The 24993-nt window shown below is 40.1% G+C and overlaps 1 long non-coding RNA gene across 2 annotated transcripts in view; it reads left to right on the forward strand.

The window, feature by feature from the left end:
- Positions 1–9664: 9664 nt before the first annotated feature.
- Positions 9665–24993, forward strand: part of LOC109028108 (uncharacterized) — a 42122-nt gene continuing 26793 nt past the window's right edge. Inside the window, exon 1 of one of the 2 annotated variants that reach the window (XR_008667856.2) lies at positions 9665–10033. This is a non-coding gene — a long non-coding RNA (uncharacterized lncRNA). The remainder of the gene's footprint in view (positions 10034–24993) is intronic. The other variant, XR_010134981.1, reaches the window with a different exon arrangement.

Consider the following 24993-nt stretch of genomic DNA (forward strand, 5'->3'; position numbering starts at 1 on the left):
TAGCAAAAGAGCTCAAAAGAATTTCAAGACAGTGACAGCAGAGCATTAAAAAGCAGCATGAGCCACTCTGAATGTGTTCCCTTTGTGACTACAAATGTCAAACACCAATTTGCACATATTATTGAAATCTATTATATGTGGCCATCTAGGAAGGCTCAAGGTAGGCTAACAAGGCAGTGTTCAATGACATATCACTGTGGGATGGCTGTTTTCACCAATGCATTCACAGAGGGATGCTTGGAATGTTATCGGCTCTGGTATTCTAATATTGCCACGTGAGATACTATTGCCATGCTCCTCAGTGGTATTTTCTTCCAAAAATAAGTACATTAATTAAAAATAAGAAAATCCACAAATATAGTAAACAAATAATAGTTAAGCAGGAGCTGGTAGGAATGAATGGAGGAACACTACCAAATCATCTAACAACAGCAGCACATCTCACTGGCAGAAATTCAGATGTGGAATTATGCTTCAAATGCTACTAATGGACTATGCAAAGGAGGTACTGAATCTATGAAGGGTATTGAAATGCATACTTTTCTTCTACTTATGATTCTACAGTGAATAAGTCTTATGGGACCTGATGGTTTTATAAAGGGGAGTTCCCCTGCACAAGCTCTCTTGCCTGCCACTATATAAGATATAAGTAGAAATTATTCTACTTTTAATTACAGTGGCTCACGCCTGTAATCCCAGCACTTTGGGAGGCTGAGGCGGGTGGATCACGAGGTCAGGAGATCAAGACCATTCTGGGTAACACGGTGAAACCCCGTCTCTACTAAAATACCAAAAAAAAAAATTAGCCAGGCGTGGTGGCGGGCGCCTGTAGTCCCAGCTACTCGGGAGGCTGAGGAAGGAGAATGGCGTGAACCCGGGAGGTGGAGCTTGCAGTGAGCTGAGATTGCACCACTGCACTTCAGACACAGCGAGACTCCATCTTAAAAAAAAAAAAAAAAAAAGGAAAAAGAAAAAAAAAAGAAAAATCCCAGTTTTTCAGGCCACACAGAGTTGTTCACTAGCTGCACTCTGGACCATGAATCCAGCCATTCAGATTCACATCTTGGTGGGATTTACTATCTACTCTGGATTGGAATATTGCCATTATCAGCCTCCAATGAAATAATGGACTTAGGCAATCATGGTTTTTAGTTACTAAAACCATAAGATGAAAAGTTGATATGTAAGATCACAGTGGATGAATCAGGCTGATACCCTAGGAACTCATTGATCAATCTTAACATTACCAAATATGACATTGTGTGCCTCCTCTCAGAAACACACACCACCACCTGGAAAGTATCAATGCCAAAAAAATTGAATAGAATCTGATTAGGCATCTAGATCTATCTACAATCTAGAAGAGCCTGTTAATTGTATATTTGCATGATTTTACACTCATCATACTAATCATCAAAGTCCAGAATGTAGTGAATGCTACATGACAACCTATTTTCTTTCATAAATGAATTTCAGGGAACCAAAAATGTCAGGATGTGGACACCTGTAGATGAAAACAGATTAGAGCTACATATTCACCAGATATAACCAGTGAACCTTGTTTGGATGCTGTATTAGTCTGTTCTGACACTGCTAATAAAGACATACCCAAGACTGGGTAATAATTTATAAAGACAAAGAGGTTTAATGGACTCACAGTTCCACATGGCTGGGGAGGCCTCACAATGGTGGCGGAAGGCAAAGGAGGACCAAAGGCACATCTTATATCGTGGCAGGCAAGAGAGCTTGTGCAGGGGAACTCCGCTTTATAAAACCATCAGGTTTCATAAGACTTATTCACTATCAAGAGAAGAGCATGGGAAAGACCCACCCCCATGATTCAATTACCTCCCACAGGGTCCCTCTCATGACGTGTGGGAATTATGGAAGCTACAATTCAAGATGAGATTTGGGTGCGGACACAGCCAAACCATATCAGATCCTGATTCAAACTAAGAAACTGGAAAAAAAAATGCATGTGACAATTTGAACACTAACTAGATAATCTGATAATATTTAGAACTCATTATTAATAATTCACATAAGATAATGTTTGCATCTTATGGTTTTAGAAAAAAAGAATTACCTTATAAAGATAAATACAAAGACATTTATAGCTGCAATTAATTCTATGATGTCTGGAATTCAAAATAATCCTGTGGTGGAGGAAGGGGAGTATGCATCAGATAAGACTGGTTGAAGTCAGATGATGAGCACTTGATGGGGGCAGAGTTATCTATTATTATACGAATACTATTAGACCTTAAACTATTCTCTCTACTTTTGCACCTATTTGAGATTGTCCATAATAAAAACTTTAAAACATAAAAATTTTTGAAAACAGTATTTAAACAATGGTTTCATACCATGAGCTGTAGTCTTTACTCATATTTCATCCCTCTTCATGGCCTCTTCCATGATGCCAGGTGTGTGTTACTCACTTTACGTATGTTCCTTTGTATAAGCCGTTCCTCTGTGCCCTCAAGTGTCCAACTTACAGAATCCCCACGTTGCCCACACCCTTTCTTCTGTTTCTTGCATTGAAACAGAGATACTTCAGTACAAATAAAACATATTTAACCCATTAATTGTTTTCTCCGGTGAACTTAGTCTTTCAGAAGTTAGTCTTCATTCATCTTTATCTTCCTCTCAAATGTTTAAATAGACAGATGCCAAGTATGTAACACTCTTTGGTATAAATAAATGAAACCATGTAATCATCATTTTCATCTGTGTTTTCTGACTTCCTTAAGCAAAGTTCCTCCTCCATGATCTTGTGAAGCTCTTCAAACTTCTGCCAGCATGCTTACTAAGTCTATCGCGAGTGTCATTTTGCATATACCTACACTTATCTGTCTCTTCCTCCACAAGAAAGTGAGAGCTTTGAAGGTGCCAAGTGTTTCTTATTCCTCCATCTCCAGTTTGACACACACTAAGAATTCAATAAAAATTTTTTTTACGTGAAGGAAGAGAGGTAAGAGAAACAGGGGCAGGAGGGAGAAAGAAATGTTTAAATAAATACATTAGAAACTGTGAATATTAATAGTTTAAATGTTTGACTCCTATATTTTTCCAATCTTGTTTGACTGGTAAGTCTGCAGGGTTCATACCTTAAACTTGAGTCATGCTTACTACTTATAACCAGCTTCCACTAATTCTCCGATTGTATAAGAAGACAAGAACTATGAAAATCCACAAATATAATATCTGAAAAATCACAAAGTACAAGGTTAATCACACAAGATTAGGATTGCATCCCAAATTAGAAAATAAAATTGTTAACAAAAAAAGCATATTATTTTTGAATAATAAATTAGGTAAAAAATTTTGCAAAGAATCAAAATTTCCATCAAAGAAGAAAGGAGAAAATACATACATGATTACAAAATTAATCAAAATAGACATTATTTAAAGAGGATTTGGCTTGAAACCTTCTAGGTATTAGTTTGTTTTAATTCTGTATATTCAAAAGTTGTGAAATACATAGTTTCTAGGATAGAATGACCAAATATGTTTTATTTAATCATTCCACATGCCTTCCACCTGTTGGGAATAGACCGTCTCTGTCAGGTCCGGTCTGCTTTAAGTCAACATCACTCTATTCATCAAGCTGACAATCTTAAATGGAAGTCAGTGTTCTATTTGATTTTCTGCCATCATAATGTGCCTTCAGCCACAACCACTTTCAAATTGCTTTTTCCTGGGGAAGATTGCAATATGATAAGCTCACAGCCAAAAAGCTTTAATACATCAAATGGCATGGAGAATAAATGTAAAAAATGCACTAAAAGAGGATGTCAGATCTCATTTATTTTTCATTTTACTCTTTCAGTACACATATATCTTTTTTATGTTGAAATATTATCTCTAAATCATCCATTCAAAAAGGGATTTTCAAATTAATTTAATTTTCATAACATGTGCAAGCAAACACAATAAGCAAACAAACAAAACAATCTCTCAATGGCCAAGCTGTGCTTTTCCTTTCTCCATGCAACACCTGCAGGCTGCATTGACTTCTGGGAGAGCTGATGCACTGTCTCAGAACTTGCAGGTTTTTAACATGAACTTATACCACAGCAACTACAAGAAATTGTTCTGGGGCCTACAAAAAGTTAGGGATACCTGTTGTTTTAGTCTATTTTCTGCTGCTATAACAAAATACCTCAGACTGGGTAATTTATAAAGAAAAGATATTTACTTGGCTCACAGTTCTGGAGGCCAGGAAGTCCAGGATTAAGGGGCTGCATCTGGTGAGGGCCTTCTAGCTGCATCATACCATGACAGAAGGCATCACATGGTGAGAGAGCCCGAAGAGAGAGTGCATGAGTCAGAGAGAGGTTGGGGGCTGGAACTTCATCCATTTTTATCAGGAACCCAGCCTCACAATAATGGCATTAATCCATTCACAAAAACAGAGCCCTTCATGACCTAATCACTTCTTAAAGGTCCCACCTTTCAACACTGTTACAATGGCAATTACATTTCAACATGAGTTTTGGAGGGGACATTAAAACTATAGCACCTGTGCATCAGTTAGGATCTGTTCCTTGGCAAATAATGGCACACAACAGGGCTTAACACACCATTTACTTAATATGGATTCAGAGGCAGGCAGTGCTAGGGTTGGGCAGGCACATCAACAATGCCACCAAGGACTCCACACTTTCACCCTTCCTCATGATCCATAGCGTGTGGGCTTTTGTCCTTGGGCTTTTATTTTTTTTTCTTTTTTGACAGAGTCTCACTCTGTCACCCAGGCTGGAGTGCAGTGGTGCAATCTTGGCTCACTGCAATCTCCGCCTGCCAGGTTCAAGCAATTCCCCTGCCTCAGCCTCCCAAGTAGCTGGGACTACAGGCATGCGTCACCTCGCCCAGCTAATTTTTGTATTTTTAGTAGAGACGGTGTTTCACCATGTTGGCCAGGATGGTCTCAACATCCTGACCTGTGATCCGCCCACCTCAACCTCCCAAAGTGCTGGGATTACAGGCTTGTGCCACTGCACCCAGCAGGGCTTGTTTCTTTATAGTCATCATATGCTCACATAGCAGTTGTCCAAAGGGAGGGAGGAAAGAAGGCAAAAAGAGCTTTCTCTTTGCCCCACTCTCTCTTCTGTCAAGGAGAAAAATCTTTCCCAGAATCCCCAGTAGAGTCCCCATTTGGGCTGATTGGCCAGAACTGGGTCACATGCACAAACCTGGAAAAAATCACTGGCAAAACAAATGGGGTTAATATGATTAGCCTGAATCAATTACAGTTCAACCCCTGAGGCCTCACACTGTTCAAACAAAGGAAGACTTCACTGTTAAATGATGAAGACTTCACTATTAGCAAATGCCTTCAATCTGCCAAAAATTATATATTTATCCCTAAAGACACCTATAATTCCATTTTTAGCAAGTTAATACATTGAACATGGACATGCAGTGAAGTAGAATGGAAATCAAAATACAAAAGATTGATAAAATATTAGCCTTGATAGTTGGAGCTTTAATAAAAGGCCAAACAAGAATTATTCTTACTTTTAAGATAATTCTAAGTGTGTGATATTTACCATAAAGCCTTCATTAGTGAATATTAGAGATTTATCATTTTCCTTTCATGTAATGACCTTTACCATTAGTAAATGCCATTTTTTAAATTAAATCAACATGTCCTTCAAGAAGAAACATGAAATTGTAGAGAAGTGTCTAAATGTTAATGTTGCAAGACCATGAATAACCTTTAAGTTGTCTCTGCAGAGGCAAATTCATCATTAAATATGACCAGTTCACTAGCACTGAAGATACCAGGAGCACCTGTTTTCTATGAGATCATCACCGTTATTCAGATTCTACACAAGAATTTTTCAACAACCTATTTATGAGTCTACCTAACCATATCATCAAAAAGGACTTACCAAGTTCTTACTTAAATACAGCTATACTATTTCCCTGCTGTACCAAACCACAGTCATATATATATATATATATATACACACACATACACATATGTTTATTCTGGAAAGTTTTTTTTTTTTGAGATGGAGTTTTGCTCTTGTTGCCCAGGCTGAAGTGCAGTGGCACGATCTCCACTCACTGCAACCTCCACCTCCTGGGTTCAAGTGATTCTCTTGCCTCAGCCTCCCGAGTAGCTGGGATTATAGGCATGCACCAACACGCCCGGCTAATTTTCCTATTTTTAATAGAGATGGGGTTTCATCATGTTGGCCAGGCTGGTCTCGAACTCCTGACTTCAGGTGATCCGCCTGTCTCAGCCTCCCATAGTGCTGGGATTACAGGCATGAGCCACCGCGCCCAGCCTGGAAAGATTTTTTTTCTGAGACAACTGGTGGTGACTCCCAGCAATCAGTTTTTCCTCTTCTAGGTTCCTGCTAATCGTTCATTTGGTAACTGCCCATGGCACTGCCTTCACTGAGCTCTGTGCCATCAGTTACAGGGGGTTCTCCTTAGAGAGGAGCATAGCTGTCCCTCTGTGCTTTCCTGGAGCAGCCACATTCTCCACAGTCCTCAAATATCACATAGACTGTGGTTCACTTGGGTGTATTAAGTCGTTCTTGCATTGCTATAAAGAAATACCTGAGACTGCTTAATTTATAAAGAAAAGGGGTTTAATTGGCTCACGGTTCTGCAGGCTGCACAGGAAGCACAATGCTGGCATCTGCTCAGCTCCTGGGGAGGCCTTGGGAAGTATAATCACAGCAGAAGGCCAAGAGGGAGCAGGCACATCACATGGCCAGAGCAGGAGCAAGAGAGAGAGTGAGGGGGCAGGTACCACACGCTTTTAAACAACCAGAGCTCGCAAAAACTCACTCTCAGGAAGACAGCACCAAGCCATGAGAGATCTGCCCCCATGATCCCAACGGCTCCCACCACGCCCCACCTCCAGCATTGGAGATTACATTTCAACATGAGATTTAGAGGGGACACAGATCAAAACTATATCACTGAGCCATCTCTGTTTGGGTCTGTCCTCAGAAAAAATGCTTCTGGAAAAGGAACTCAGATCCTTTGTGTCCATATTTGTTTCACTCTGAAATATCCTCAGACTTGCCACAAAGCAATGGAAGCAAATGAGGGCTGTGTTGTCTCTTTCTGATGCCTCAGCTGATACGGCCTGCCCAGAGAATGAAACTCTACATTTCTTGTACATTTTCTTGATACAAATATAATATTGAAAAGAACAATAATTTATTTGTTTTCTTTTATTCAGAAAATGAAACACCTCTGACAAATCTGTAATGACCCTGAATTCTGGGTGGTGCAACTGTGTGGTCTCATATTCCATGCACTACTCTCCTATGCTTTCACAAGCTTTTAATATAAACAGGGCCTTTGGAGTCTTTAAGTTTTTTTTGTTCCAGTGGAAAACTAGTAGTTTTGAATTCCCACTATTCATTCAGAAAATATTTAAGCACTTACTATCTGCCAGGTGTTGAACAAGACACTCAACAAATGCCATCTCTAACCTGTTGGTAATGATTGCTAACCATTTAGGTGTTTTCTGCATTTTTCTGTTGAGGGAATGAATGCACAGAGAGCTTATTGAACCTGCTCAGGGTCCCACAGACAATAACTAGAGGTGCCAGAGACCAATATTACTGCCCAGTTTGGGTTTTATTGTACTAACACTACTTCTAAGAATTGTGTCACTTTGTTCCTATGAAGAGCCCAAGAATACTAAATGGGGAAAGGAGAGCCTCTTCAACAAATGACAATGGGAAAGCTGGATACCCACAAGCAAAAGAATAAAACTGGATCCTTATCTTCCATCATACGCAAACCTAAAATCAAAATGGATTAAAGACTTAAACCTAAGACCAGAATCTGTAAAACTACCTAGAAGAAATCAGAAGGGCAAAGCTCTATGATACTGGTCTGGGCAATGATTTTTGGGAATGACCAAGAAAGCACGGGCAATAAAAAAGCAAAAATAGACAAACAGGATCACATCAAACTAAAAAGATTCAGCAAAGTAAACAATCAACGTAATTAAGAAACAACCTATAGAATGGGAGAAAATATTTGAAAACCATGTATCAGATAAAGGGTTAACATTGAAAATACGTAAGAAACACAAACAACTCAATAGCAAGAAAACAACCTGATTTTTAAGTGGGCAAAGGATGAGAAAAGACATTTCTTAACATAAGAGATACAAATGGTCAATGAGACATGAGAAATGCTTAACATCACTAATCATCGGAGAAATGTACATTAAAACCACAATGAGATACCCTCTGACACCTGTTGGAATGGTCGTATCAAAAAGATGAATGATAACAAGTGTTGGTGAGGATGTGGTGGAAAGGGAACCATTGTATACAGTTGGTAGGAATGTAAATTCGTACAGCCAGCATGGATAACTATACAGAAGTTACTGAAAAAAATAGAAATAGAACTACCATGTGATCCAGCAATCCCTTTACTGGGTATCTATCCAAAAAAATTAAAATCAGTGTATCAAAGAGACACCCGCACTCCTATGTTCAATGCGGTATTATTCACAATAGCTAAAATATGAAATCAACCTAAGTATCTCTCAACAGATGAATGAATAGAGAAAATGTGGCATATATACACAATGGATTATTATTTAACCTTTAAAAGAGGGAAATCCTGTCACTTGTGACAACATGGATGAACCTGGAGGACATTATGCCAGCTGAAATCAGCCAGGACAGAAACACAAATACTGCATGACCTCGCTTATGTGTGGAATCTAAGAAAATCTAACTCCAAGAAGTAGAGAATAGAATGGTGGTTACCAGGGACAGGGATGGGAGAGTTAGGAGGATGTTGGTCAAAGAATACAAAATATCTGTTAGACAGGAGTAGTAAATTCAAGAGAGCTATTATACAACATGGTAATATAACTAACCACAATGTATTGTATTCTAAACATTTTTAAATAAAATATATAACAATTAAAAAAAATTGTGCCTCTTGGTAATACTTTGCCTTGCTTATGTGGCCCTTGCCTACAGTTAACACATATCATTTTTATTCTCGAGCTCAGCAATACATTTGGTGTTTATAGAGTGGTGGCTTCAGGCTTCAGACACTTCCTGGTTACCGTCTTCATCAGGATCATTCATAACTGAGGTGACATTTCACTTTTAGTGTGCTTCAGTTGCCTCCAAGAGCACATCTCTGAGGCATAGCCACCCCCAAATTCAGAAAGGCAAAAAGCCCGGGAGGCATGGGGTAGCTAATCCCAGTTGAGAGATGACAGCAGCCTTCCCTCTGGCCCCAGCACTGCCTTATCCGAGGCTCTTTCCTCCCTCTCCCTCCTTGTTCTCAGCCCTGTGCTTTGCTCAGGATGACAACGGTAAACTCCACAACGATCCCGTAAGCCCAACCAATAGTCCCTCTTTTGCTCTACAACTTCAGCTCTGACATTTTGTAAATTTCCTGTCCCCTGCTCCAGTTCCTCTTTCATTTTCTGTGCTCAGAACTCTCCCAACTCCTCTGTGCTACCAACAAAATAAAAACAACAAAACCATCCTCAAAAATCTGTCATTCTCTTGGACCAGCATTACCCTTAGTGTTTTGGACGATGAAAGCACAACTGTTCGTTGCACCTCTTTTTGTTTTTATTTTATTTTTAATTGGCAAGTAAAAGTTGTATGTGTTTATGGTGGGAAAGTCGGGGAAAGGGGAGATGTTTGCCAAAGAGTGCAGTTTCAGTTAGATGGGAGGAATCAGTTCTGGTGGTTTATTGCAAAACATGGTGACTATAGTTAATGTACTATGTATTTCAAAACATCTAAAAGAAAAGATTTTAATTGTTCTCACTACAAAGCAATGATAAATATTTGAGATGCTGAACTTTTTAATACTTACATTCTGAAGTTTTTCAAGGCTTTTCTAATAAGTCTGGCATTCCTGCCCTTGGCAGTGTGAGATGGAAGATGATGTCGCAAGGGTGGCCGAGAAGCAGCTGGGCTGAGCTGTTAAAAGCACAGAGACCGGGGCCAGACTCCTCAGCCTGAAATCCTGCTTCCACTAAGTACCAGCTGGGTAACTTCAGGTAAGTTACTAAGCCCTTCTCTGCTTTGGTTTCTGTTTTATATAAAATTGGATTAGATATAGGAAGATAAAATGAGTTAATACTTGTAAAGTGCTTAGAACAGTGTCTGGCACATAGCAAGTACTACATAGTGTTTGTCAAATACATTTTTAAAAGAAGAAAAAAGAGAGAGAGAGCTTTGAACTGTTCCAGAACCAAAAGAAAACTGGGTTATTAACTCCAGAGTTGGGGGTTGCTGAAGTGTTACTTTCTGTTATATGTGGAAGGGGGAAGTTACTCCGCTTATCACGACATCAGGCTGTGAGGACGAAGAAAGGTAGCTGTGGTTGGACAGAGGGAGACAAGATTGGAGGAACAAAGCCCCAGTGGTCTCACAGAGACACAAGGCAGCCACAAAATGACAAAATGAGGAAGAGCAGCCAGAAACCAAACCAGAAATGAGAAAAGAAAGAAGGTGTCGATAGATCGCTTCTGTTGACGACTGGTTTCTAGGAAGAAGCCATGTAACCGATGTATCTTTTCAAATGGTTTATTTACATACTCATTCCCTTTTCATTCACAATTTGTGTAAAATTAAACTATTTTTTATTCATACTATGGGTAAGTGCAGCTTAACAATGGGTCATGCCACCACTTATTAGTGCTAAGCTACCACAGGCACAGCAAGATGCATTTCAAACACATAATCTCATTTAAATACAGCAATATTGCAACAGAAACGTTGTGATCTGCATTTTGCCCATGAAACACTGGAGACCCAGGAAGGTCATAACCTCTCTCAAAGTCACAGGGCTAGTCAGAGCACAGCTAAAATCCAAACTCAAAGCCACCTGCCTCCACAGTGCACTCGCAACTGCTCTGTGAGACCCTCCATCTTAAGGTCTTATGTGGCAAGTGCTGCGAAGTGGGAAGAGCTCTAGATTAGGAGGTAGGTGGGTCGCCCTTGGCTCCTGCTGGGCCATAAACCAGCTGCTCACTTTGTATTTGAATCAGAGTAAGAAAATCCCGAGACTATGCCTGTCATATTCAAGATAGAATTTGTGCAACTCTGGTAAGGATGAGCAAGAGTTTCGACTTATTTTAATCATATTTTGTTTAGTATCTGATTTTGCCAAGTAAGGGAAACTTTAACCTGGAGGCGAGTGGGTGTTAGTTACGAGAGGAAAATAAGGAATTGACTCAATCAGAAATGATAAAGTAGTTCAGTGGAGATCTATAAGAAACAAATTCTCATTTTCTCATGGCTACACAGAGAATACTGTTTCAAAGTCAATTAAGATGAAAATTAAACATGGGACTTCCCAGGAAACTGTCTCATGAATTACCAAAGGAGATGGAGCAGGAGGGCGGTGGGTCTGTGGCTGTTGTCGCCTGTGTGCACGGGAGCCCTCCGCTAGGGGGCAGCACCCCACCCTCACTGCCCTAGGTGCAGTCCTGCGCAGTGTCAGTTCATAGGGGAGAAATTAGTATCCCCTTTGGCTCACACATAAAACCCTACTCTCCTATCTGGCTTTGATAAGTCATAAAGCCGGTATTTTGATCTCTAACTCTCAGGCTTCTATATGTCTCTTAATTGGCTCTGACCCCAGCAAAAAAAGAGAAGGCTGTTAACAGTAGCAACAACTAACACATGATATATGCTAAATTGTGCCCTCGAACTTGGCTTCTTGCAGCATGCATATTGATTTAAGTATATGTTAGGAAAACGAATTTTATTGGCTATTTTAAATCCAAAAGAGAATGTAAAATGTGTCAATTTTTCACTCCCTGAGTAATCCCAAGGAATATTCTGAAACCTTACAACATTTATACTGCTGTTCATTAACATTAGTAGCTCATCTCATCACTCGGTTCTAATGAAGGTCTAGGTCCCTGTGCTGATTTTTATTTCTGTGAATTTTAGAAGTTCCTGTGCCCTTTCTTTTTCCCAGTAATGTGTTGGTATTCTGCTGATGTCTAATTATCCTTTCAGCCTTCTTCTTTGAGAGGAGCAATGTTGCTGTAGTTTTTCTAACAGACCATTTAAATCATAATCTCTTTTAAAATTGACATTTGTATTACTCTCTTGATTTAAATGCAAGTATTTGAATATACGTTGAGAAGACCTCATTGCAGACTCAGCGGGCTTGTGTGCCAGCTGGGGATGATCACAAACAGCAGAGTAAGGCCTCCCCATAAGACCTCAACCCTGCTTTGGGAATGGTTGTGATGATAAACCATTCTGGGCATTCTCACTCTGCCTAATTATGAATTCATATTTATTTATTACAGACACTGGTCCCAACTGCTCTCAGGTGTCCTTCCTACTAAGCACAAATTAGTTGAATGGGGCAACCTTATCAAGACCACATGCAAAACGGGAAGTGGGAATGGGCCACTAAGTAGCATCTAGAAAAAGATTTATTGGGTTATGCTGTTTTTTAAAAAGAAATCAATCTATTTAATACCTGACAAAAATCTTCAAAAAGATCAAATAGGAAGCACAAATGCTACTGGCAAAAGTAGCAACCATAGAACCATAAACTATTGATGATCGTGAAGGTAGTAAGTAGCTACCAAAAACAGACTTTCTATTTCTGAGATTCTTTGATATGAATAGAATTCTGGCAAACTAAACTTTCTTATTAGTTAGACAGCGCTCCCTGCTATTTGTATACTTAGCATCACCAACTCAAGCCAGTTTTGCAAGATGTTTCTGTTTTAAGCAGAGAATACATGGTTCCTGTCCAGGAGAAACTAGATGGATCTTAAACAGAAAGTGGAGACATAGAAATATTGAATACAGAGCATTTTAAAGCAATATGCATATAAGCTCAATGTGTATACAATAATTGTAAGACACATATGTCTCCCTTACCAGAATTCATCAAATAAACATAGGCACAAAAGTAGTCTTGCAGAACTTATTCTCTTTTTATTTCCCTTCTTTCAATAACAATTTCTTCCTCGTTACAGGTAACATTAGTTCAATGACATTTAATTCCTTAGATATATCAATAACACATGTTTTAAATGAGTATTCAATTATTAGACAAAAAGAAAAAAGGAGGGAAAAAATTAAAAGCCTAAGTGACTTTAAAGAATTTAATTCTTTCTTGAGTCTATTTGATTACATTCAATCATATAGTCCCTGTGCAGAAATAATTCTGAGGAAGTAATCCAGGCAATGTTTCCCAGCTGATTCAATTTAGTTAATATCTGGAGTTGTCAATCAATCAGTCAAATACCAATTAATTCATAAAGCTGCTGGAAAGAAAGTTTAGGGAAAAATTTATATTCTACCCTAGGAAGTACATTTACATTATCAATGTTTGTATTAGTCTCATGCATGTTTCCTGTTGTTTTTTAATCTCCGCCTTTGATTAATTTCTTATTTAAACTGCCTCCTAATCTCATCAGTTGCACAAATCAATATCCAGTGTTGACTAGTGTTTGATGAGCCCAACTTCAGGATAGCTACTGCTCTGCTGTGTTTCATGTCTTAAGAGAAACAAGATCTATTGCTCATCAGAACTGCAACCAGACAGAATTTTTCACAGAGTACTCATTGGAAAACTCTATGTAGCATGATGAATAATGTTTTTAACAATGTTTTTATAACCATAAACCCAAATTTCATAATGTTGCTTCTTGTAGGGTCTGTCAATTCAAGCTTTACGTTCCAAGTTCACTACAAGAAAAACAAATGTACTAAAAGACAAAAACAAGGCAGTTCAGGCTCTCTGTAACTGACCAGGGGTAAGCAGGGGTAAGCTCTCAGGTACTTTGTATCTTTACATTCTCTCGTTTCATAAGTCTTACCATATATATTTCACATAAATTTTTGGAAAAGTGTTTCTCCTACTAGCAGAATTAGCCACTTACTGACGCTCAGCTCCAAATTCACCCTTTTTGCTTGCTCTGTGAAAATGGTTCTGAGCCACTTAAGTATTTTCGCTTTGCTAAATGTTATGATATTAAGCTTTGTCAGTAAAGGCCACTGGTGAGATACTGCACAAGTGTTTTGCTTCCTGCTCTAGACAGGTTCCTGCAGGGCAGGCAGCTCCCCCATACTCCCAGGCTCCTGCAGGGCAGGGCAGCCGGGGTGCCTGGCACCCAGCAGCTGCCTCCTACAGTCTCTCTTGGGCACTGGGTGCAAAGGCTCAGTGCCTCCTGGGAAATACATTCCCACAAACAGCTTCCCTTTCACCTTAGAAGGAATATCTCCAGTGAGTTCCAGAGGGTGGATTTCCAGCAAGTCCTGCCAGTGCCTCGGGGAATGGCAGCTCCTTCCAGCTGCTATGCCAATATTCCTCTAGTTCTTATTAGCCAAACACTCCTTACTCCAGTCTCCTGTTACAGTTAATAATTCTTTATGTTTATCTTTCCCTGTTCAAATTTCTGGATGATTTCTCTCTCCTAACTGATACATAGAATAACCAATAATGAGTAATGCTAAAGTCATATCACACTAACACCACTTAAAATTAACCAAAGTTAACCAAAGGACAATCCTTACCTGTTATCTTTTTATTAATGTCACTATAATTTTATCTTAACACAAGGAAAAAAATTAAATGTTTGAAAATTTTAATTACATGTCAAATATTAGTGGTAAATACTTGTTAGTTGAGTAATATAAAAAGGTAAACACTTAAGAATTTTTATTTTGTCAGAAACTGCAGCATGAGTTACACAAATATCAACTTATTTAGTTCTATTTTTTTAAAAAACTTCAAGGTATTTTGTTGGTTCCCACTTTATAGACAAGGTAACTGAACCTAGAAGTTAAGTAATATGCTTAAATTCATATAATCCATAAATGGTGAAGCCTAGATTCAAAGCCAGACTCTCTTGAGCTCCAGAGTTTTTTCTTAACACAACTCAAAGAATCGTGGCAGCTTCTGCAGAAAGTCTGTGAGCCAGTCATTTTCTGCATCAACACAACAGCAGTTGTGCTCCAGGTCCAGAGTTGCTTTCTCTCCTCCTTTGTTAATTTAATCTCATTCCCTGAATATACATGCAAATTAATAGGAACTCAAGTTTACAGCTATCTTGGACAACTCTAATCTCTTTTTTGGGGTGGGGGAGTTACAGAAGTGGCAACTTACATTTAAAAATAATTCTCCTTCACATTTTTCCTTTTCACATTTACATCTCTGTACCAACATACTGCCTAGTGATCCCTAGTTGATACTGAAAAACAGATTTTATATTTTATCCATACTTCCCTGTGGAAACAAACATTTCCTTTGATTACCTATAAATAAAACATTCCCCTTAGGAAAAAACTGAGGAATCATCTTTTGGGTTGCTAAAATGTTCATAGGCCTTCCCATTTCTTACTGAGAAGATAAGCATTGAAAACTTGTTTGTTTAAAAATGGAAAAATCCATAAAAATCAAAGACAAATATCCATAACTTGAAATTAAAATGAGAATTCTGTATTGCTGGGTTTGAATCTGACTTAGTTCTTGGTCATTATTAAATGCTTACTCACATGCCTCATAGCATTGTCACTGAAAACTCAATACAGGACTCAAGGTAACATCACAATGCCCCCTGAGAACAAAGAAAGGGTAAAGAGTGCATATTTCCTATTACCTTTCACTTTCCTAAGAGAACAATGAGAAAACCATAGGAACTAGAGGATGGTTCAAGGAATTAAAAATCTTTACACAGAAGGAAGAAAATAAACAAAACAAACACCTACTTGGCAAGGCCATCTCATCAAAACAGTCTAATATGTATAAAAACATCAATCCATAAATAGCTCTTATTTTGAGATATGTCCCATCAATACCTAATTTATTGAGAGTTTTTAGCATGAAGGGCTGCTGAATTTTGTCAAAGGCCTTTTCTGCATCTATTGAGATAATCATGTGGTTTTTGTCTTTGGTTCTGCCTATATGCTGGATTACATTTATTGATTTGCATATGTTGAACCAGCCTTGCATCCCAGGGATGAAGCCCACTTGATCATGCTTTTTTTTGATGTGCTGCTGGATTCAGCTTGCCAGTATTTTATCGAGGATTTTTGCATCAATCTTCATCAAGGATATTGATCTAAAATTTTCTTTTTTTGTTGTGTGTCTGCCAGGCTTTGGTATGAGGATGATGCTGGCCTCATAAAATGAGTTAGGGAGGATTCCCTCTTTTTCTATTGATTGGAATAGTTTCAGAAGGAATGGTACCAGCTCCTCCTTGTAACTCTGGTAGAATTCAGCTGTGAATCTATCTGGTCCTGGACTTTTTTCGGTTGGTAGGCTATAAATTATTGCCTCAATTTCAGAGCCTGTTATTGGTCTATTCAGGGATTCAACTTCTTCCTAGTTTAGACTTGGGAGGGTGTATGTGTCAAAGAATTTATCCATTTCTTCTAGATTTTCCAGTTTATTTACGTAGAGGTGTTTATAGTATTCTCTGATGGTAGTTGTATTTCTGTGGGATCAGTGGTGATATCCCCTTTATCATGTTTTATTGTGTCTATTTGATTCTTCTCTCTTTTCCTCTTTATTAGTCTTGCTGGTGGTCTATCAAATTTGTTGATCTTCTCAAAAAACCAGCTCCTGGATTCATTGATTTTTTGAAGGATTTTTTTCTGTCTCTATCTCCTTCAGTTCTGCTCTGATGTTAGTTATTTCTTGCCTTCTGCTAGCTTTTGAATGTGTTTGCTCTTGCTTCTCTAGTTCTTTCAATTGTGATGTTAGGGTGTCAAATTTAGATCTTTCCTGCTTTCTCTTGTGGGCATTTAGTGCTATAAATTTCCCTCTACACACTGCTTTAAATGTGTCCCAGAGATTCTGGTATGTTGTGTCTTTGTTCTTATTGGTTTCTAAGAACATCTTTATTTCTGCCTTCATTTCTTTATGTACCCAGTAGTCACTGAGGAGCAGGTTTTTCGGTTTCCATGTAGTTGAGCGGTTTTGAGTGAGTTTTTAAATCCTGAGTTCTAGTTTGATTGCACTTGGTCTGAGAGACAGTTTGTTATAATTTCTGTTCTTTTACACTTGCTGAGGAGTGCTTTACTTCCAACTATTTGTTCAATTTTGGAATAAGTGTAATGTGGTGCTGAGAATAATGTATATTCTGTTGATTTGGGGTGGAGAGTTCTGTAGATGTCTATTAGGTCCGCTTGGTGCAGAGCTGAGTTCAATTCCTGGATATCCTTGTTAACTTTGTGTCTTGTTGATCCGTCTAATGTTGACAGTGGGGTGTTAAAGTCTCCCATTATTATTGTTTGGGAGTCTAAGTCTCTTTGTAGGTCTCTAAGGACTTGCTTTATGAATCTGGGTGCTTCTGTATTGGGTGCATATATATTTAGGATAGTTAGCTCTTCTTCTTGAATTGATCCCTTTACCATTATATAATGGCCTTCCTTGTCTCCTTTGATCTTTGTTGGTTTAAAGTCTGTTTTGTCAGAGACTAGGATTGCAACCCCTGCCTTTTTTTGTTTTCCATTTGCTTGGTAGATCTTCCTCCATCCCTTTATTTTGAGCCTATGTGTGTCTCTGCGGATGAGATGGGTCTCCTGAATACAGCACACTGATGGGTCTTGACTGTTTATCCAATTTGCCAATCTGTGTCTTTTAATTGGAGAATTTAGCCCATTTACATTTAAGGTTAATATTGTTATGTGTGAATTCGATTGTGTCATTATGATGTTAGCTGGTTATTTTGCTCATTAGTTGATGCAGTTTCCTCCTAGCCTTGATGGTCTTTACAATTTGGCATGATTTTGCAGTGGCTGGTACCAGTTGTTCCTTTCCATGTTTAGTGCTTCCCTCAGGAGCTCTTGCAGGGCAGGCCTGGTGGTGATAAAATCTCTCAGCATTTGCTTGTCTGTAAAGGATTTCATTTCTCCTTCAATTATAAAGCTTAGTTTGACTGGATATGAAATTCTGGGTTGAAAATTCTTTTCTTTAAGAATGTTGAATATTGGCTCCCACTCTCTTCTGGCTTGTAGAGTTTCGGCTGAGAGATCAGCTGTTAGTGTGATGGGCTTCCCTTTGTGGGTAACTTGACCTTTCTCTCTGGCTGCCCTTAACATTTTTTCCTTCATTTCAACTTTGGTGAATCTGACAATTATATGTCTTGGAGTTGCTCTTCTCGAGGAGTATCTTTGTGGCATTCTCTGTAGTTCCTGAATCTGAACGTTGGTCTGCCTTGCTAGATTGGGGAAGTTCTCCTGGATAATATCCTGCAGTGTTTTCCAACTTGGTTCCATTCTCCCTGTCACTTTCAGGTACACCAATCAGACGTAGATTTTGTCTTTTCACATAGTCTCATATTTCTTGGAGGCTTTGTTCATTTCTTTTTACTCTTTTTTCTCTAAACTTCTCTTCTCACTTCATTTCATTCATTTGATCTTCAATCACTGATACCCTTTCTTCCAGTTGATCAAATCGGCTACTGAAGTTTGTGCATGCATCGCGTAGTTCTCATGCCATGGTTTTTAGCTCCAACAGATCATTTAAGGACTTCTCTACACTGGATATTCTAGTTAGCCATTTGTCTAATCTTTTTTAAAGTTTTTTAGCTTCTTTGGAATGGGTTCGATCTTCCTTCTTTAGCTCAGAGAAGTTTGATCATCTGAAGCCTTCTTCTCTCAACTCATCAAAGTCACTCTCCATCCAGCTTTGTTCCATTGTTGGCGAGGAGCTGCATTCCTTTGGAGGGGGAGAGGCACTCTGATTTTTAGAATTTTCAGCTTCTCTGCTCTGTTTTTTCCCCATTTTTGTGGTTTTATCTACCTTTGTTCTTTGATGATGGTGACGTACAGATGGGGTTTTGGTGTGGATGTCCTTTCTGTTTGTTAGTTTTCCTTCTAACAGTCAGGATCCTCATCTGCAGGTCTGTTGGAGTTTGCTGGAGGTCCACTCCAGACGGTGTTTGCCTAGGTATCAGCAGCAGAAGCTGCAGAACAGCGAATATTGCTGAACAGCAAATGTTGCTGCCTGATCTCTCCCCTGGAAGCTTCGTCTCAGAGGGGTACCCGGCCGTGTGAGGTGTCAGTCTGCCCCTACTGGGGGATGCCTCCCAGCTAGGCTACTTGGGGGTCAGGGACCCACCTGAGGAGGCAGTTTGTCCATTCTCAGATCTCCAGCTGCATGCTGGGAGAACCACTACTCTCTTCCAAACTGTCAGACAGGGACATTTAAGTCTGCAGAGGTTTCTGCTGCCTTTTGTTCAGCTATGCCCTGGTCGCAGAGGTGGAGTCTACAGAGGCAGGCAGACCTCCTTGAGCTGTGGTGGGCTCCACCCAGTTCGGGTTTCCTAGCCGCTTTGTTTACCTACTCAAGCCTCAGCAATGGTGGGTGCTCCTGTCCCAGCCTCACTGCTGCCTTGCAGTTCAATCTCAGACTGCTCTGCTAGCAATGAGCAAGACTCTGTAGGTGTGGGACCCTCTGGGCAAGGCACGGGATATAATCTCCTGGTGTGACATTTGCTAAGACCACTGGAAAAGCGCAATATTAGGGTGGGAGTGGCCTAATTTTCCAGGTGCCATCTGTCACAGCTTTCCTTGGCTAGGAAAGGGAATTCTCTGATCCCTTGCACTTCCTGGGTGAGGCAATGCCTCGCCCTGCTTCGGCTCATGCTCAGTGGGCTTCACCCACTGTCCTGCGCCCACTGTCCAACAAGCCCCAGTGAGATGAACCCAGTACCTCAGTTGGAAATGCAGAAATCACCCATCTTCTGCATCGCTCATGCTGGGATGTGTAGACTGGAGCTGTTGCGTATCGGCCATCTTGACAAACCTGACAAAAACAAGAAATGGGGAAAGGATTCCCTATTTAATAAATGGTGCTGGGAAAACTGGCTAGCCATATGTAGAAAGCTGAAACTGGATCCCTTCCTTATGCCTTATACAAAAAATAATTAAAGATGGATCACAGACTTCAATGTTAGACCTAAAACCATAAAAATCCTGGAAGAAAACTTAGGCAATACTATGCAGGACATAGGCATGAGCAAGGATATCATGTCTAAAACACCAAAAGCAATGGCAACAAAAGCCAAAATTGACAGATGGGATCTAATTAAACTAAAGAGCTTCTGCACAGCAAAAGAAACCACCATCAGAGCGAACAGGCAATCTATAGAATGGGAGAAAATTTTTGCAACCTACTCATCTGACAAAGGGCTAATATCCAGAATCTACAATGAGCTCAAACAAATTTACAAGAAAAAAACAACCCCATCAAAAAGTGGGTGAAGGATATGAACAGACACTTCTCAATAGAAGACATTTATGCAGCCAAAAAACACATGAAAAAATGTTCATCATCACTGGCCATCAGAGAAATGCAAATCAAAACCACAATGAGATACCATCTCACACCAGTTAAAATGGCAATCATTAAAAAGTCAGGAAACAACAGGTGCTGGAGAGGATGTGGAGAAATAGGAACACTTTTCCACTGTTGGTGGGACTGTAAACTAGTTCAACCATTGTGGAAGTCAGTGTGGCGATTCCTCTGGGATCTAGAACTAGAAATACCATTTGACCCAGCCATCCCATTACTGGGTATATACCCAAAGGATTATAAATCATGCTGCTATAAAGACACATGCACATGTATGTTTACTGTGGCACTATTCACAATAGCAAAGACTTGGAACCAACCCAAATGTCCATCAATGATAGACTGGATTAAGAAAATGTGGCACATATACACCATGGAATACTATGCAGCCATAAAAAAGGATGAGTTCATGTCCTTTGTAGGGACATGGATGAAGCTGGAAACCATCATTCTCAGCAAACTATCGCAAGGACAAAAAACCAAACACCTCATCCTCATGTTCTCACTCATAGGTGGGAATTCAACAATGAGAACACTTGGACACAGGAAGGGGAACATCACACACTGGGGCCTGTCGTGGGGTAGTGGGGAGGGGAGAGGGAGAGCATTAGGAGATATACCTAATGTAAATGATGAGTTAATGCGTGCAGCACACCAACATGGGCACATGTATACATATGTAACAAACCTGCATGTTGTGCACATGTACCCTAGAACTTAAAGTATAATTTAAAAAAAAATCAATTCACTCAACCTTCTCCCCAAGACAGCCATGAGGAGGCAGGAGCCTGCTAATTTCCTCTGCTCTCCTCCACGTAGCCTGTTCAATATCATTGAAACTTTTTCATTAATTTGGACTTGGAAATCACATTTTACTTTTTTCTTAGGAGAACAGCTGTAGATTCTAACACTCAAGCTTCAAAATGCTAAGCTAATGACTAGGCTAACTGAATTAGTGAACAAAATTGAGCCCAACTCCTGCTTCATCCTCACTCCTCTCTCAGCCTTAAATAATTCTCTTAAGCAAAGCCAATATAGGAGAAACAAATAGCCCCTTTCAAAAAACTGTTTTATATCTGCTGCTCACCTGCTTTTTAATGACTCAGAGCCATCCAATTTGAATTGCAAACCATGGGAAACGTTGCCAGACTTTACTTGTAAAGCAGAACATATCTTATGTGCTCTCACATAATATAACAATAATTAGTCATTTAAAATCAACCAAGTGTTCTAGTTGTTTAAGAAGAATTTTATTCAATGACAATGTACATAATTTTAGAGACCGAACCACAGTGACTATGGAGTATAAAATAGCTTAATCCAAGCTTCTACTATGATGTAGACATTTTGAAATGCTTTTAAACCCTGGTATCTAAAGTCTATTCAGAAAATTATAGTCATATGCTTGAGTACTCACCATGCCTTACAATTTTTGATTAAAAGTAGCCTGTCTCCACGAAATGGATTCCACATTATTGGTGACCTACATGACAAAAGAAAAAAAAATCCAGTTCAGAGGATAATTGAACAACGTGTAAGCTTAGCACTCCATGGTTTATTACTGAAGTCCAGTTCTGTGCACTTCAAAATTTAACTCTGTGACCTGAGAGCTTAGGAGTAGAGCTGAAGTAACTTCACAATCATTAATTCTGCATGTTTTACATTAGGAATTCATAAGATTTTTCCCACCTTCCTCTTATGTGAGTCTGTTTTGTTTTGTTTTTTAATGGAGAAAAACTCCCCAGATCTTCAAATACAATCAGCTCTCCACCAAGATGTTCTTTGTTTGTGCTGTGGTTTCTCATCTCCTTGGGGAAACCACAGCACCCCCATTTGAGGAATACAGTTGATCAAGTTGGGAGGCCAACAGCTGTCTTTGAAAGAACTGTCTAGTGCTCTGATAAGTTTTATTTTTCAGTAACATATTAGGTACCAATAATCCCCATTTTTAAAAGCTGTTCATAAGAGCAACAATCCACAGGGAGAAAACCTGAAAATTAATCCACGTGTCCAACCAGAACAGTCAGGTGTGGAGTGCCTGACTGTTCTGTCAGGCACTGACCTTACCTGACCGCTCTCCACACACTGCACAGTCTGGGAGCCATGCCCTGCCTCTGAGGCTTCACAGGGAGCGCAGTATCACCAAACTACTTCTGTGTCCTTAAATCCAGGAAGGGGCACCACATTTTCAAACGAATGTTATCCAACGACTAATTGTTTAACATTTTTCCATTTTCAGTGTCAAAAGCCTGGCCTGTCTTCTTCATTTTAATCCCAGGGACTAGCAGAGTGTCTGGCACATAACAGAATGCTGAGGTTCAGGAGTCATGGACAGCTTCAGCCCCAATATAGGTGAGATCTTGCGGAGGCCACCTAACTTCTCTAAGCCTCAGAGGACAGTTTTGAGGAGTAATAAGGTCATGTACAGTGTTTGGCACTTAGTGACTATAATTATGTTTGCCCTTATCAATAACACCTTAATGGAGCAGAGGACGCAGGCAAAATGGGGTGCCCCATACACCAAGCCGAGGAGCTGGAACCTGGTCTCCCAGCTGTGACCAACCACTCCAGTCTGCCTAAGACAGAGGGGCCTCCCTGGATGTGGGATTTCAGTGCCATAAGAGGACCAGCCCTAAACAAACCAGGTTGGTGGGTCACCCTCTCTCCAGATAACAGTAACATGGGAGAAATGTGTAGAATGGGGTCGAACTGTATGAAACTGCTAAAATTTGACCATTTTTAATCTACCAAAATGGCAAAATTGTATGCCTTAACCAAATGATTGCCAACTCCAAAAATTGTGGATCCAGCTGGGTGCAGTGGCTCATGCCTGTAATCCCAGCACTTCGGGAGGCCAAGGAGGGTGGATCACGAGGTCAGGAGTTCGAGACCAGCCTGGCCAACATGATGAAACTCCGTCTCTACTAAAAATACAAAAATTAGTTGGGCATGGTGGCACGCACCTATAATCCCAGCTACTTGGGAGAACTGCTTGAACCCGGCAGGAGGAGGTTGCAGTGAGCCGAGATTGAGCCACTGCACTCCAGCCTGGGCAACAGAGCAAAACTCCATCTGGAAACAAACAAACAAACAAAAAAACAAACAAAAATAGAAAATCCGTGCACTGACTCCCAGAGTGCTGATTCCTCCTCCATAACACACCAGCAGTAACCATTCATTCTTTGTGCACTGCTGGTGCTGACATCTGAATTCTCTGGAAGAATTTGAAGATGTACATTCTTGGTGGGGTGGCCCAGTTAATGGGGGAAAATTGTAAGAGCTATTTAAAGCATCCTCTTGTCCAGACCCTGCAGGCCTCAAATATGTTTTTTTGGAAGGAAAGATCTGTCTTTGAAATTCCCAGCTAAACAAAAGCTAAAGTAGGATTTTCTGAAGGAGCAAGTGTTTAGTAAGTGAGATGGGCAAACTCAGCCAGCTCCAGCAGGTAGTGTCAAAGGGCCATTAGTTGAGGTCACGTTCATAGAGCCTGCCAGGTGATTTTGATGCTCAACTCACACTGAATTTGGAGGCACTAATACTTCCCCTTCTAGGTTGTCTTTTGAAATACAGTGCCTTGCCCACATGGACTTGGAAGCCCTGGACTGTCTACACCACACATTCATCAGACCAATGTCAATCAGTTTTAAGTTACAAGGAATCTGGCAGAAAAAAAGAAAAAAAGAAACACCACCACCTTTGTGAATCTCTTATAGCAAAATTGAAAAACACAGGAAGATGGGCAGCAACTGGACTTGAATTTTCAACTTGTTTTGATGTAATGTAAACAGCCAGAGTTTGTGGCATTCACTTTTTTTGAAATTTAGTTCTTGGCTTCCTTTGAGTAGAAGGCATTACAGTTGACATTCAACCGTAAAATGGATTTATGGTTTCCACAAATCACTCCCTGGGGCCTTTAAGCAACAGAAGCCCTGTGAGGCCAAGAGGAACTGTGGCTCAGGCAATGGTTTGATGTGATTCAGACTTCCAGTGGTCTCTGAACTACCTGGGGCATGAGAACAGGAGCCTGTGAGCGGCAGGGATTTGTGAGGCCTGGCCCTGTCTTCAGCTGATAAGTGGAAGACTCTTCATGGGTGTCCAGCCAACCCATCAGTTTTCATCACCAGTTATTAAAAAACCAGTGACAAGGCTGGGTGCGGTGGCTCATGCCTGTAATCCCAGCACTTTGGGAGGCTGAGGCAGGCAAATCACGAGGTCAGGAGATCAAGACCAGCCTGGCCAACATGGTGAAACCCCGTCTCTACTAAAAATACAAAAAAAATTAGCTGGGCATGGTGGTGCACCCCTATAGTCCCAACTACTCTGGAAGCTGAGGCAGGAAAATCACTTGAACCGGGAAAGCAGAGGTTGCAGTGAGCCGAGATCATCCCACTGCACTCTAGCCTGGCAATGTAGCGAGACTCTGTCTCAAAAAAAAATTAAATTAAAAAATAAATAAATAACCAGGGACAGGGATCTTTCATGTGCAAAGGCCAGATGGCTTATCTGCTGCAACTTCATGAAGGCAGCAGTGATTTCCAATTCTCACAAACACAAAATCCTTCACTTTGAAGCCAGCCCACAGCCATTTCCATCATTTCCTTTCCTTTCTGCAAATGTGTGCTGTTTTCTGTGTCTGCTCATCCGCTCCCCGGATGTGTCACCTTGGAAGGGTTA

Source organism: Gorilla gorilla, chromosome 7 (assembly GCF_029281585.2).
Source record: "Gorilla gorilla gorilla isolate KB3781 chromosome 7, NHGRI_mGorGor1-v2.1_pri, whole genome shotgun sequence".
NCBI classification, from domain to species: Eukaryota; Metazoa; Chordata; class Mammalia; order Primates; family Hominidae; genus Gorilla; species Gorilla gorilla.